The sequence below is a fragment of the Podarcis vaucheri genome, assembly GCF_965113315.1.
Source record: "Podarcis vaucheri genome assembly, chromosome: 10".
Classification (NCBI taxonomy): domain Eukaryota; kingdom Metazoa; phylum Chordata; class Lepidosauria; order Squamata; family Lacertidae; genus Podarcis; species Podarcis vaucheri.
Window position 1 is genome coordinate 42,336,866 of NC_138748.1, and position 16,467 is coordinate 42,353,332.

Below are 16,467 nucleotides of genomic sequence, written 5' to 3' on the forward strand. Positions count from 1 at the left end.
GAAACTGTTATTAAACTAAAGTATTGAAAGGAAGAAATGGACAAAATAGCAAGAAAACTAGTAATATAAGTGTCTACTTGGACCGATGTCTTTCTTCATTGCTTATCTAAAATTGGATTAGTAAGCAAAGCCACATAAATTTACAAAGCCTTTCTTCAGGCATTTCACAGTGAGTTCTGCCTAGAACTATTCAGGACAGTATTCCATATGGTGAGCATCAGGTAAAATCCAGAAGAGAGAGACTTGCAAGCTGGGCCAATTATGAATGACAACATTTACCAGAGCTATAAAATTATGATAGGCAATAAGCTTATCATTATTTAAATGAACAAAATTGCATAATAAATCAAATGTGAGAAAGTTGATAAACATTTTAGAAATCCTTTGAGAAATAATGAAAATTATTTCTAATGACCAAATTCCATTATTTACTGGTAAATTCAGTCAATCGTTTTATTTGTAGGCCGCCTTTCCAAAGTTAAAGCCACACTCAAGTCATCTTGCAATATATAAAAAACTACATAACATCAAAAAGTACTCAACCAAATTAAACAATTTCTATGTAAATAATAAGATCCAAAATAAAGATACCAAAAAACCACCATCAACAACAGCTCCCTCTTAAAAAATGCCCCAGCCGAAGATTCAACACCAAGAAGGGCTCGGGAAACCCAGTTAGATGGGTGGGGTATAAATAATACTATTACTGCTGCTGCTGCTGCTGCTACTACTACTACTACTACTACTACTACTTAGACTATACAGAATTATTAAGTAATTTCTTTTTCAGATTTTGGGATGAGTTCATTTTTCAAAATTCACTTTGACTGCATTGTTGAATTCTTTTACTCCAGCAAAACCTTTCTTCTAAAGAAAAGGTTTAGAGGAAGTTATTGGCTACTTGAGTTAAAGGCATTTACCCTGCCACATTGATAATTATTTATTTACAGATCCCTTGATATTGTTATTATTTCTTGTGTTTATGTGCTACCCTTCCTTCTTTCTCTAGGAGCCTGGGACAGTGTGCAAAAAGCATTAAACTATGGGCATCACAAAACATTAGTTAAAGCATCTAAAAACTTTATTTATTACATTTGTCAGTCACTTTATACAGAAGGCAAGTCTCAAAGCAATTTAATAAGATAAAATACAATAAAAGCAATGTAAAATCTGTAAAATTTAAAACAATGAACAGTGCAAAAATGTATAAAATGTGTTCACCCGGCAACATATTAATAATCACAAGTCCTATCCAACTAAAAGATGAGCAGTCAGAGGCAACTTAATTACCAATTCCCTGGGTGAACAAAAAGTTATTAGCTTGGTGCTAACGATGGTGGCAAGTACAGGCAACAACTGATTTGGGTGTATCTGAATGACACACAATCATGCATGCATGTATGGCCCATTGTGTAATAGACAGTGGATATTTACCCCTCTAGACTTGAAGTACAAATCTCTTAATGACAATGAGGGCTCACAAAATTCTGTCAATCCCCATACTTTATAATTTATAATTATAATTTAGAAGTACTTGAAAATCTGAAGATGATAAGGATTTCACCAGTACAAAACGATGCCGATAACAACACCAGACCAAAAAGAATATCACTGATCACTGGGCAAGCCCATATAATGTGCCTCAACTAGGCATTCTCAGTATTACACCTCCAACATCTGTATTAGAACAGTGCCTTCCTATGCAAATGAGATATAGCCCAATGTACTTGAAATCTTGATGGGGGGCCTGGAACTTGCTCAGTTGCAAGTCTAAGGAAACATGCCATATAGATTCACAAGTAATATACCATTGTTTAGGCCGTGTGATACCTTCTAATCCCCTATTCCACACATCTCTGAGTTGTTACAAAGTTCTGTTAAGCATTTAACTTTTTGAAAGGATTAACTTTTAACTGTAACTTTTAACTTTTTGAAGCGGTTTAATTTTTTGAAAGGATCCTGTAATTCTGTCCAACAGATTAAGTGCTCAAAACAGATGGGCCATATATATAGGTACCAGAAACTGCTGTAACTGTAGATCTGAACTTGGCAGTAATTGATATTTAAATCATAAATAGGTTCAGATTGATAATTTTTGTCATTTCCTATCAGCTGATTAATTAATATATCCCATATTCAATCCATTTTCCCCACAAAGAGTTTATAAAGTGGATTAGAATTTTATACCTCTCTGCTGAATTACCAGTAAGAAAAAAACAGAATTCTTTTAAGGGTGGCCCTCCAGATGTTGTACTTCAGCTCTTGTAATCTCTGACCATTAACCATTATCAAAGGGATTAATGAAACCCAGGCTTCTGGTCAGTTTGCAGCCCCCCCCCCAGTTATTTGGTATGTCACAAAGATGCCCTAGCCAATTACAGTGGTGCCCCGCAAGACGAATGCCTCGCAAGACGGAAAACTCGCTAGACGAAAGAGTTTTCCGTTTTGGAGGTGCTTCACAAAACGAATTTCCTATGGGCTTGCTTCGCAATATGACAACGTCTTGCGAGTTCCTGCGGGGTTTTTTCCCTTCCCCCCTTTTTCTAAGCTGCTAAGCCGCTTATCAGCTGATCCGATCAGCAGATAAGCCGCTAATAGCGCTAATCCGCTAATCCGTCAATGGGCTTGCTTCGCAAAACGAAAAAACCGCTAGACGAAGAGAATCACAGAACGGATTCTTTTCGGCCTGCGAGGCACCACTGTACAGGAATATTCAGTGTTTAAATGGTAACACACCGCCCAGTATACATCTTTATAAAATTGATCCAAAGATCTTGACTTTTCACAAACCACAATGGTGTTTTAGTGAGGTAACTTGTTTCAAAAAGTTGTGACCATTAGAATTCTCAAGAGTTTTGAAAATGAAAAGGACCCACTAACTGAAATAAATATGGCTTACATTTCATCAACATTACACCCTTGATAAAGTTGTATTTTAATATACTTCTAGAACCGTAGCCTACACAATTCAAACTGACTGGAAAAGAGACACATACTATGTTGTTAGTCATATGGAGTATAAAGGGAGAGAAAAGTAAGAACATTGATATTTTCCAGTAAGCTAAATTGTCTTGTTTTGTGAAGTATACATAACTTCAAACTATGTTTTGCAATAGATCATATTTGGAATTTTCTGAGGCTAGAGGCAACTGATATTTATTACAGAATTTTATGTGAATATTTAGGAATCAAAGATGAGCGATAAACCCATGCATTTTCATACAAAGCATGTTGAAATATTTCATGTGTTAAACACTAACTTATTAGATATGTGAAAGTATTGAGTAAATCTCATTCTTATTTGAGCATTTTGTCAACAAACTGTTAAATGGCATGTTTAGAACCAGTCATTGGACATGGAGGACAGGGGATGTTTTACCTTGCAATATCCTGCAGCAGTTGTTTTACAAAACGAAGGCCCCTTTATGTACAGCTTTAACTGCACTGTAGCTTGGCTTTGGGTTATGTCATGGATTCTGCCTTGTCTGTAATGCCCAAGGTTGTTTCCCGCACTGAAGAATTGTAGGAGATAATAGTATATTGTTTAAGGGTATGGTAGTTTTATTAAGTGTAACAAATCCAGAAGGAAGACTTGCATGCAGACACTGATTTTTCTCTATATGGTTTAATGTACTGCTTTCTGTTGAGTTCTGATATGCATTTTTTTCTGCTTCTGCATGGCATAAGGGAGGTATCGCACTGCACACGCTTCTGGGCAGGCAACTGCTAGCACTGCAGCAAGCAGTACAAATAGGCTCATTCTGAAGACTTTCCATTGCAGCTGGCATTTGCAGACTATGTGCTTTATAAGAGCTAATGCAATTCCTCTAGGAGCATTTATTGTGTAAATAAAAATCTCAGCATGTGCTATTCCACAGATGTGGGTGACTAAAGGAAAGGTCACACAGTAGTCAGGTTTTAGTTAAAGTGCAGTATGTTTTGCTTGTGTGAAGACAAATAAGGTTTGTTCTCAAGATGGCCGACCTAGAAGTGTTCTTCTACTGTTTTGATATGTAAGCTGCTGAGCTGAGGAGGAAGTTCTCTTGATGTATGTCAAGCTGCCTCCAGGTAAGACAACCAGTTCCTTCATAACATTTTCACAGGCCCTGGCAAGATCTTACTGCAAACTCACTACATTTTTTAAAAAAAATAATCATGAATTTTAAAAGCTGTATGCTCTGCTGTGTTGTAGGAGAATATGTGTGGGCTTTTGGGGATGTTTGTGAGAGTCACAGATTATTGTGGAACTTATGGTTCTAAAATAAGATGTCTGAGCAAGTTAGTGGTTCTGTCATAAAAGGGGGTTTGTTTTAATCCACATTGTTATCAGTGTAAGTCCATTTGGCGGGAAATTGTAGTTTCCTTCAACATAAATAATAGTAAATATTGGGAGTTGTTGTGTATATTTAAGAAAAATGCTAAAAGAGACTGCAGTGGTATGGTATCTGAATTGACATACAGGCATGGGTGATAAAATATGGACTACCTTTTGATCCTACCCTCCCTCTCAAAAAGCTTATGTTCAGCCTTTAGCTTCTCAGGAAAATTCTGAGATTCACAGATTATCGTGATGTTTCTAGCCCTCAGGAGTGCATGGAGAAGTGCTGGAAATTTGACATCAAAATGTTTTTTTAAAAAAATCAGTAGCCCAAGTTGAGTATTATCTCTGTCAAAGTTTTCCAAGGGTTTAGTTACTGTTTTCACACTTGAGAGTAGCAGTCCCCACCACCCCTGCATTTTAAAAAGCAACCAAATGTTAGTTGAAGAATAACAAGTGTAAAAGGTAAATTACTTATGGCAATATACCTGTTATAGGTTGTGGCCCTTCGTGCAAATTGCTCATCTTAACTGCAGCAGCAATACTTCCTTTGTGGGCTGCTCAATTGAAAGCTTATTACTATGAGCAATTATTAGTTTATTTTAGAATCTAATTTTAGTTTACTTTTCAACACTGATACATTTGTGAGTTCTCTGATGAGCCTTTTTTGTACAATAGTTTTTGTATCATAAAAAAGATGTGGTAGCAAAAAGAAGCTAAAGTTAAGTATTGCAGTTTTGGTGACCCAGAGCTAAGCTATCTGATGAACACGGTTGGTTCCATCTCTGCCCTGAACATTTCAGTCCCTGGTTGTGTTGGTCTGGGCAGGATTCTCTGTCATCATTTCTTTCTTAAGATTGTAAATTGCATCATCAAAAAGATGGGTAAATCATATTGATTTGTTTTAAAATGGAAATAATTTTGGTTTTGTTTCAGAATGTTGTTCATTTCTGCAAACTTGTAATTCCATCCATTTAATGGGCAAAAAAATGATGCTTTGCTGCCTGAGCCAGTTGTGAGGATGTTCCTTCAGTATTGCCTATTATCCTGCCATCATAATCTGTTCATGCAATGCAGCAGTCAAGCTTTGAGAGTATATTCTTTTCTTCTGTACATCTACACATCAGAACCACTCATTTTGTAGGCAGATTTATTGCTAGGTTGAACCTTTCCTTCTGCCTGAGCTAAATATGATTGTGTATTCTTAAGGAAGCAAATATTGGCTCTAAATGATACAAGCACCAGGCAAAAAAATCAAGGAAAGTGGTGAATTAAAGCATGTGAGCAATATTATTTGAAATAGTGGAACAGGAGAAAACCCTTGTACCTTTTTTTTGCAAATTAAGAGGCTCTGGTCTTTCTTGAAAATTCAGTGAATTGAAAGTTTGTATGAAGCTGCCTTAAGATAAATGGCTAATTTATCCCAGTACTGTCTAGTAGTCTATTGTCCCTCAATCTAGTGCTCACCAGATACTTTAAACTAAAATTTACATCATCCCCTGTCTGCATTGACAGTGGTAAGAGATTATGGAAGTTGATGTCCAAAACATCTGGAAGACATTAGGTTGGAAAAACTGGAAACTTGTGATTGGCAGCTCTTCAGGGTCTCGGGCAGAGAGAAAGCCATTCCCAGACCTGCTACTGGAGTTATTTTAAGTGGAGTCACCATGGATTTTTGCATACAACACATAGAATCATAGAATCATAGAGTTGGAAGAGACCACAAGGGCCATCGAGTCCAACCCCCTGCCAAGCAGGAAACACCATCAGAGCACTCCTGACATATGGTTGTCAAGCCTCTGCTTAAAGACCTCTAAAGTAGGAGACTCCACCACACTCCTTGGCAGCAAATTCCACTGTCGAACAGCTCTTACTGTCAGGAAGTTCTTCCTAATGTTTAGGTGGAATCTTCTTTCTTGTAGTTTGGATCCATTGCTCCGTGTCCGCTTCTGTGGAGCAGCAGAAAACAACCTTTCTCCCTCCTCTATGTGACATCCTTTTATATATTTGAACATGGCTATCATATCACCCCTTAACCTCCTCTTCTCCAGGCTAAACATGCCCAGCTCCCTTAGCCGTTCCTCATAAAGGCATCGTTTCCAGGCCTTTGACCATTTTGGTTGCCCTCCTCTGGACACGTTCCAGTTTGTCAGTGTCCTTATTGAATTGTGGTGCCCAGAACTGGACACAGTACTCCAGGTGTGGTCTGACCAGAGCAGAATACAGTGGCACTATTACTTCCCTTGATCTAGATGCTATACTCCTATTGATGCATCCCAGAATTGCATTGGCTTTTTTAGCTGCCGCGTCACACTGTTGGCTCATGTCAAGTTTGTGGTCAACCAAGACTCCTAGATCCTTTTCACATGTACTGCTCTCAAGCCAGGTGTCACCCATCTTGTATTTGTGCCTCTCATTTTTTTTGCCCAAGTGCAATACTTTACATTTCTCCCTGTTAAAATTCATCTTGTTTGTTTTTGCCCAGTTCTCTAATCTGTCAAGGTCGTTTTGAAGTGTGATCCTGTCCTCTGGGGTGTTAGCCACCCCTCCCAGTTGCTGATTCTACCAATCAGCAATGGCCTCTTTCCGAACTCTATTATTATTATTATTATTATTATTATTATTATTATTATTATTATTATTATTATTATTTGTTCTTCTGCTTATTTTAGTTTGGTACTAAAACTGTAAAAGTAATGTACACTTCCTGTGCTCAGGTCCAAAACAGTTACAGAAGCCTCCTTAACATATAAATCATAATATCCTGTGTCTGATTTTGTTACCAGTGCCACTACCGCTGCAACAAATAGTTCAAGCTTACTACAATGAAAAAGGAAAAACAATAGGATCATAAAAGTATGCTTTTCACTTAGCCTACTTTTAACGATAGCTTGGATCCAAAAGTGGTGGTGCGCAAGCAGATAGTGACTTCCTGATTTACCCTTTCTACTGTAACCGCTCCATGTCACATCACATATTCTTTTCCAGAGAGCCCCTGAGCCATCAGAAGTGTCTTATTGAGGCACATGGGAGTAAAAAAACACACACACAAAACCATTTTTTAAGTGAAATTCTGCTCATGGAAGCTGGGATTCAAGCTGTTACCACCAATTACCAGAAGAAGCATTTGTACAAACTCCCCTGCTTCCACCAATTTCTGAAACATATGAATGATTCTCCTCAGTTTGACAGATCTCAGACTTTCCACTATCCAAACGCTCATTACAGGTGACTCCCCACTTGGGGGCTGTGTTCTGGGGGCCCTGCACACATAAGTGAAATGGCATAAAGTGTATACGTAACCATGTGTCAGTAGGGCACATGTAAATGCAGGGACGTTTGTATTGCAACATTCCCTATCTGTAGCTAATCTCACTCCTCACCTGCTCACCAGTGAAGTTGATGGTAGTGTCATGTTGACTTTAAATTCCAGTTAAAACTCTTAATGTTTCACCACAAGGTCAGCATTTCCATTATTTGTGCAGATACACAAACAGTAAATCAATGTTTTAAAAGAAAGCTATGGTGCATATTGTTTCATGTATGCAAATCTCATGAGTATTTTGAGAGCTTGGTGTAAAACACGAGCAAATAATTAAATAAGCAGTTATCTAAGAAAGTACAAGAATGCTCATATCCAAGAAATGTGTAATTAAAAAGTACCCTCATACTGGCAAATCTGGTGATTTGCCTCTGCCTCTGCCTTTACCCTGGCGGCGGGCTGCCTCTTTCTCTTGGTTGGTTAGGATTCAGTGCTGTTCATACCTCAAACCTGAGGGCTCCTGAGAAAGAGCAGCAGGGAGTTCAGGATTCCCCAGCAGATCTCCAGACTGCTAATGATCTTGGAGAGCCATTGGATTGAGATATCTCAACCCCAGGACCGGAGGAGTGAAGTGAAGATAAGCTACTGAAGATAAGCTGAGGATAAGCTTCAGGCTGCACAGAAAAAGCATTTTGGTTCCTATTCTACTTGTGCAGGTAAAAATATAACTGATGTAATTCTTCAGGATGTGGTATTAGTGTGTGAAAACAGTCAAGATCCAGTGGTCATAGCTGTCAATTTACAGATTTGAAAATAAGGGACCAGCAGCCTCGAAAATAAGGGATCAGCAGCCAAAATAAGGGATTTTCTGGGCACAGGTATGTTCAACTTCTGAGCCCCTCCGAGCCAAAGGCAGAAAGCCCCGCCAGCAGCCAAACGAAGCCTCAAGTTGTGGTTTCCACAGCACAGCAACCCGGTAAAGGGGATGCAGCAAGGAAAACCATCGGCACCTCTCCACTGGGAAGCGCTGAGCAAAGGCGAGTCCCCAGGCAACACGGCTGATTTGATCGGCACAAGGCATGCAAGCTCCACCCCCCAGTCGTTCTTAGACTCCTTATTGGGTGAACAACGCAGCCAAACAACACAGTTGGAGCCTCCCTCCTCCCTGGCCGGCAGGCAGGGAGGGAGAGGAGCTGCTTCCTTTGAAACCCGGGAAATTTAAGGGACATCATCAATAAGGGACAGCAGCAGGACACGGCGCTGGGATAAGGGAGTTTCCCGCCAAATAAGGGACGGATGACAGCTATGCCAATGGTCCCCAGACATGTGCCTCCAGATGGTGATGTCATCCTAGCACTGAGGCATCTTCACTTGTGGTCGCAAGTAGCCGATAGTCAGGTGCAAAATGCTCCTGGCACCTGGCTAATTTCAAACACATGATACAAAGATGACATATTAACATGACTATTAACAGGTAGTTACCCTTCTAATATTGGTTCCTGGTGAATGAAAACAATTGGAATAGTTCTTTACATGTGCAAATGGAATTGGCATAGTTTTCTAAAGTTACAAAAATTGCATACCTGATATTTGGGAAGTATTTCCTTAATTCTGAAAAACAAAATACGACGGGAGAATAAATGTTCAGTACATTTGTGAAGACTGTGCATAAAAGGTTGCTGTGCATGCATGATATATATGCTGATCTGCCTATGCTATTTAGAGAGCATTAGGGGTTAATCTTTGGTGAAGAGTATGCCCCTCTATTTGTGTAACTTTGCATATAGAGGCAGGAAGGCTTGAGTTGTGCTCTGCTCCTGGTTTCATACTGTTACAGTGCTTCGTACTGATTCTATTTTTAGCCTTGTTGCCAGGCAGATCTTCTGTGCTTCCTGCTGATTCTCAGCCTCTGGTATTCATGGGCTTTTACAAACTGATCTTCAGGAGCCAACCAGCGTGACTATGCAAATCTTCAGTCCAGTCGTCTGATCAGACGAGTCAAGTTTACTTGCTCAGCTTGCTGATAAGATAACAACATGGCTTCAGGGGGCTCGTTATTAGAGTATATTATTTACACATGCAAAACATACTATACTTTTTAATGTAGGCAAGTAAGAAACCAGGGAGAAAAGCTAACTCAGTATTGTAACTAGGCTTTAATTTGTCACGCTGCCTGAACTTGTAGTCCTGTAACTAGGCTTTAATTTGTCACGCTGCCTGAACTTGTAGTCCTGCCTACTTCCCACATTTATGACTTTGGTGGGAGGTTGGCAGTGACCTCAGTGTTTGACTGTGCATGCGCAAACAGATGCATTTCATTTCCTTGAGGAAAGGAAATCTCCTAAGAAAAAAGAAGTATGCAAGTAAGATGTTTCTGAGAAATCAATTGGCTACATCTTGGGCAAGGTTTTCAAATTGCCTTTTTCGATCATGAACATTAAAGTCTCTACACACTAGAATATTTAAACTATTGTTACTGTATGGTACTTTATAAATGCTAATTTCTTAATGTTGAATCTCCGTATTTTTTGCACATCCTTTCTCTTCTGTTTTCCCATGAAATTTTATTAGTGACCTCAAAGGGCTACTAAAGATGACACCAGACTATTGTGAGTTTAAATATTCAGTACCAAAATATAAAGGTCACACTTGCATCAACTCCGCTTATAGTACATGAATGGAAGAAATCGGTAAAAGATGTATGAGTACATAATAGTAGGTTTTCCCTTTTGGCACATTACCATCTTTTGCAAGACATTGGTAATGTTAAATATTGCATAGCTTCAAGTATCACTTAAGTAAATATTAACTTGCTTCTTTAAAATGAGTATATGTCTTCATTAGGAACTGAAAACCTACCAGAGAGTTGTTGTCATATAAAACTTTAAAAGCCATGTATTACCATGCCTCTTTTAGCTCTAGGAGCTGATGTTTGCATGTTTGTGTGAAAATAATTAGTTTTGCACATGCTATTCTGTGGTATTTAACTTTAGAGGCAGTGTTCCATTTTCCGTTTCAGCCTGATAAAGCTGTTGCTTCTGATGAAGTATGAAGTACAGTGGTACCTTGGTTTTTGAATGTCTCTGAAATTAAGTGTGCCACACGGCTTCTGTATTGAGTTTTCCAGAAGTAATGCTTCGGTTTGCGAACGTTTTGGAAGTTGAATGGTCTTCTGGAACGGATTACGTTCAAAAACCGAGGTACCACTGTAGTAGTGTGTTGTATAGAATGTAAACTAACTTGCATATGGGTAACTGCTAGGGAGACAACTGTTGTCTGAAAACACCTGTAGATTTGATAATTTCAGAACTTTGGTATTGAATTTTGAGGTAAAATGAAGTGTAGATGGTTTGCTTGTCTTCTGGACTTCTTTTTCTTTTGTTTTTCTGTTGAATGAAATGTTCTCATGTCTCCTTCACTGAAGGGGAATGTGCAGGTTGCACATCCGAGTTATAGAAAACATAAGTAAGTTCAACTCTGGGCTAGGCTACTTGTTTCTCACCATTTCTGAATCAACTGCAGTGAAAACCTCCAGTTCCACATTTTCCTGTATATTCTTGTAAGCAACCATTTTTAAGCCTTATGCTTAAAATGTCAGTTAAATGTGGTGGTCAATCTTCAGACTCTTTTAACAAAAACATTTGAAAGGATTATGCATTTAAAGTTTTCTAATTATTCAGCAGTTATTGTCTGAAAATAAGAAATTATCTAAATGTTCAGTAGCAACATCTTTTTCTTGTTGCTGGGCAGATATGAGAGTGCATACTCCTGATTGGTAGTTGAGTATCTGCTTCCTCAAGCCAATCGGATAAGGTAAAATTATACGGGAGAGAACTCGGTAACAATGAAGCAAGCTGCCGATTTATTTTCCCTGTGTGAAGCTCACACAAACTAAGAGTGTGGCTACAGCTGGCTCCCTCTTGGGTATGTTTCAGAAATTACAAGGTCTCAAAGAACAAGGGGGAGGAGGAGTGCTATTACTATTATTACTATTATTATTATTTTTTCCTCATTAATGTTCTTTTGGAATGATGAATATTGTGTAAAGGAGAAAATAGTTTTCTGTGTACAATAGCTTAAACAGCCCAATCTTAATTAAATGCTTAGGAGGTAGAAATAAGATACATAAGCGCTAACTTGCAATTAGATATAATTGCGATATGCAATTTGTTGGCGATATGCATGCTTTTCTTTTTCAAAGAGATATACTTCATTTTTATTTAATGTAGTAGAGAACATTTGTGGCATGTAAATTTATATTTGTTCTTTTTTTGTAAATTTATACATAATTTTAAAAGCTCAAATCAAGCTTATTAAATATAAATATATATATATATTGCATTTTTTGATGAAAAACTAATGCATTTACAGAATGTGATGAAATTAAATATGAAAATGGAAATTAATCTAGAACACTGATTCTTCCATATGGCACTCAACACGCTCCCAGATCTTCTTTGTGTAGTATGCATAAAGTTGAATTTTAATAGGTAATTTGGAAATGTTCCAGCCAGATTCTAGAAAAGGAACATTTTGTTCTGTACTCTGTTTTTGCAAGGCTGGAATCTACGACCCTTTATCTAGAACTAGATACACTGGCCAATGACTGTCCTTAATTTCTTTGCAGACATTACTACATGCAAGTCAGTTTTGCTTGTCTAGACTATATGGAGTAATAAGTTGCAGGGTTACCAGTAATGCTACATGATTATATAATTTTATTCTTGTAGAGATTCTATTAGTGCTTTGGACAAACACTATGCTTTTGCGAATGCAATGGCTGTGCTGTTCTAGAGTACTTATATTATGTAGAGAACCACTGTATGCAGTCATTTTGTATTCTAGCTTATGTTGCTGCCTTTTGAGAATCCTTTTCCAGTCTCCCCCCCCCTGTTGCCAGGCAAAACTCAAAATACTAGCAGCTGATTGGCTAACCTTTTCAGCTACTCAAGAGCTGCTCACATGAGTTTACGATTATGGGCTAATCCACAGCAGCTATGCTAATACTTTCTTTGTTGCCATGCAGCAGTGATCTCACTTAAGGGGAAAACATGGGGGAGGGGAGGGGAGGGGAAGGAAAACTACCTCATTGGTAGAGCAAGGATCCTTTTGGGTATCATTTTAAAATCCAGTGGTACACTCCTTTTACCATATAAGCACGTACAACTACAACATGGGGTTGTTTATTACTAAGGGGGGGGGAAGCAATGACTTGAGGAATCTTTTGTGGTTGTGGTGATTTTATACAAAAGGATAGAATGTTTAGCATATTACTGTGACTTATGGAAGGAGAATGTGTGGTGTTTAGATACAACAGTACTATTCACTACTATTTATGCATTTGTATACTTTTCTAAAGTGAGCATTAGGCGCTGTACTGTAAAACATTTTCTTGAAGGAAAGCTGTTGAATTCTCCTGTGATACTTCTTTATTTGGCACACAACCAATAAGGGCATATCCATAAGAGGTGTGTTTGGATGCATTGAATCAAACCAAACAGCACTGGAACATAAACTTCATTAAAATACCAGTTGTCTCTGGGGCAGTTTGAGAATCCTCGCTTACACCAGAAGAGATCAAAACTCTCACAATGCAGTATATTTTTAGATACTACTGCCTTTTGTACATGCAGAAATTAGCTTAACTTTCTTATGAACTTGGTCTTGTGAATCATAACACCATTTTTGAAGAGGCTAAAGTATGGAAGTTGTTACTCACTGAATAAGATGAGTATGATCTCCCAGAATCAAATGAATATACACCTATTTTCAGGTAAGAAAACAATTTTACCATTCCTCTGCTCTTCCTAGAACCAGAAAACATATGAAAGAGAACTGCTGATTGGCTTGCACGAATATGGCCAAATTATCTCAAGTGCTCTGTGTGATCTAAATCCCCAGCAGCTTTGTGTGTCCTATTTCCTTCAGTAGTCTGAGTTCTATTAAGTGGTACAGTGTGCACCCTTGTGGATGTGGATTGAAATTGTACTGTAAAATCTGTCTTTACTGCATATGATATATAGGTAGCTTAGCAAACCATCTTTCATTTGTTGTCTCATTACTTAAACATTGCATAATGGACAGGGTTGCATGCCTTCAACAAAGATGTGGATCCTTTGGCAAGCTAGAGAAATTTCCATGTAAATAAGTGAATGACAAAATAAAGATAAAATTACAATTATTTTGTTAAGTGTTTTAGCTTCTATGATTATCAGTTGCAGGTCACATAATATGGCTGTCATGATAAGGCTTAAATATTTTTGTGTGACAGTCAAAATATCTTAATGATAAATGCAAATTTAAATAGGTCTAAGGCAGCCAGCCAGAACTTCAATAATGTTCTTCAGGAAACCTTTTAACTGTTGAATTTGTTAACTCATCCTGCACAATGAAAATCAGCTTATATACATCCATCCTGTTAGGAAAGTTATGTATGTATAACAGTTTTTGTTACATAAATAACAAGTTGGCAAGTTGTGGGAGAATGCAATATCAGTTCACAATACTTGTTTCAATGTTTGTTCGTTCGGGGCCATTTGGCAAAAGTGAGTTTCTTTTTAAAAAAAATTGTGGCAGAATTACAAGATGAGCAATTTGGTGCATGTTCAACTAAATGGTTTTAGGAGTTTTGCGCAGACAAAACCATTTTTAAAAAAACATCCCCTCCCAAGGTCTGTTTTGCACATCACATTAGACCACAGTTTAAATAAATGTTAGAATAAAAAACCAATTGTGTTCTGTGTGAACTCAGTTTGGTACCATAATGATGCTTTGTTAACAATGGTTTGTGTGTGGAAAATAAACCATGGTTTGTTGCTGTTTTACTGACTTTAATTATGGTCCAGTATTGCATGTGAGCTTTGGACCTCCTTAACTGATTTAAGTGTGTTTGTTTCATTGACATGTCCAAATCACCCACTAAGCAATGTAGAGACTAGGGAAGAGTTTCTGGGAAATGTAATTGCTTTCAGCAACTCTTATTTTACATTTCCCGAGGATGACATCACTGGCTGATACAATAATTTCCCTGTTCCATTCCTGCTTGAGAGGGAATTGAAAACTTAAATGGAACTTCTTTGAACTATAGCTTTGGAGATGTTTCGACTGATGGGTGATTGATTGGCTTTGGTTGGCAAATTAATGTGGTGATGAAGTGCTGTCTTAAAAACAAATGACTTTATCCAAGAATAGCCATAATTCTTGATAGTGACACACAAAAATAAAATGTAGAAACCCAAGAATGGGTGTCAAATGTGGGGGGAAGTTGAAAATGATGTTCTGTGCCATTACAGTCACTATAGCAAACTGGTGAAACTACTTAAGTGTGTATTAAGCTGCCTTTCAACCCTGTTGACAGCAGAGAAATCTGGTAATTCCAAGGTAGGTGATCCTAACTAAACAGAATGAATTCATGGTAACAACTGGTGGTTAGTTGAGAGAAGAAAAATAAGCAGTGTGATTGCAGAGGAAAGGACTAGAAGAAGCTACAAAGGATCATGGGCACTTCTTTCTTGGAGGAATAGGTGGGGAAAGCAACTATTTGATGACAGTTGCAGAAAATCAAGTTTCCCATACCCTTGTTCTCACAGACAATCCATGGAGGAGAAATGGTGATGTGGTGAGGCTGTATCAGATGTTAAGCACCACAAAGGGTTCGGGGAAGTTGGGTGGAGAGAGAGCTAAAGGCAGGAAGTAGGTGGGATGGAAGGAGAGCAGAGTATGACAAGGCAAACCATAGTTTCTTTGACCATCTGTGGCTTGGCTGTAACATGGTATGAACCAAGCCTATGTGAACTCCAAAGTTCCTACATATGTCTGACTACTTCAGGAGCTATGTTCTGCAAAAGAGTAAATTAGAAAAAAAATATCACGTTAATTAATTATATATTTTTCATACTGAGGCTCACAGAATAATTAACCATATTTGTGTACTAACCTTTGTGGGTTATTTTTTAAGTCAAGATGGTAAATAAAACACCAAGGAAAGGGCACATTTCAAATCATCATGTTTAATCTAGTTCCCCTTTTTTGCATAAAACATACAGTGGTACCTCGGGTTAAGTACTTAATTCATTCCGGAGGTCTGTTCTTAACCTGAAGCACCACTTTAGCTAATGGGGCCTCCTGCTGCCGCCGCACCGCCAGAGCACAATTTCTGTTCTCATCCTGAAGCAAAGTTCTTAACCCGAGGTACTATTTCTGGGTTAGCAGAGTCTGTAACCTGAAGTGTATGTAACCCAAGGTACAACTGTATTTCCTGGGAAAAGATGCATTTTGCTGTGACAAATTATTCTTTTACAATTTAATTTTTAAAAAAATGGTATTAAATTTATTATTTATTACCTTGGGAGCATACTTCAAAGCTTTTAGTCATGCAGCCTCGTGCATTTTGTATATGTGTGTGTGAGTGTATTTGCTTTAGAAGAACAGCTGGGAAATTAAAGATTTCTGTTTGATTCTTTCTTATATGAAGGACAGCAGGATCACATACTTGAAGGTTTGAAATGCTTAGAACTTTCCAGAATCAACAGCTGGTAGTTAATGGGCAAAATAGTGTTTGCTCATGATAAGGAAACCAAAGACCCATATTAAATATTCATAATTTACACAATTTATGATCTGCTGTGTCACAACATCCACAAAGGATGTTGATGTGAAGGGAACATGTGTAAAACGCTTGTTCCTTTTACAGTGAGAAGTGTAGTGTTTGTAATGGTTTGTTTTTACAAGTGCAGGAATATAGGCTTTTTTGCAATAACAATAAATGTATACCAGTGCTCTTGATGTACCAACCACACCAAAGCCAGAAAAATGGAACAAGGTGATCTTGGTAAAGTGTGTGTGTGTTGCATTAACATTCATTTTTCTTAAAAATGTATACCTTTAC

The 16,467-nt window shown here is 37.9% G+C and overlaps 1 protein-coding gene across 8 annotated transcripts in view; it reads left to right on the forward strand.

The window, feature by feature from the left end:
- The window catches only part of ATF7IP (activating transcription factor 7 interacting protein), a 75,888-nt gene that overhangs the window by 19,400 nt on the left and 40,021 nt on the right, over positions 1 to 16,467 (forward strand). The window contains exon 1 of one of the 8 annotated variants that reach the window (XM_082239999.1): positions 4,045 to 4,068. The exons of 6 other annotated variants lie outside the window; for them this stretch is intronic. The gene's annotated coding sequence lies outside the window, so the exon portion shown is untranslated. Of the gene's footprint in view, positions 1 to 4,044; positions 4,069 to 12,830; positions 13,354 to 16,467 lie in introns of those variants that run through there. One more of the 8 variants, XM_082239998.1, reaches the window with a different exon arrangement.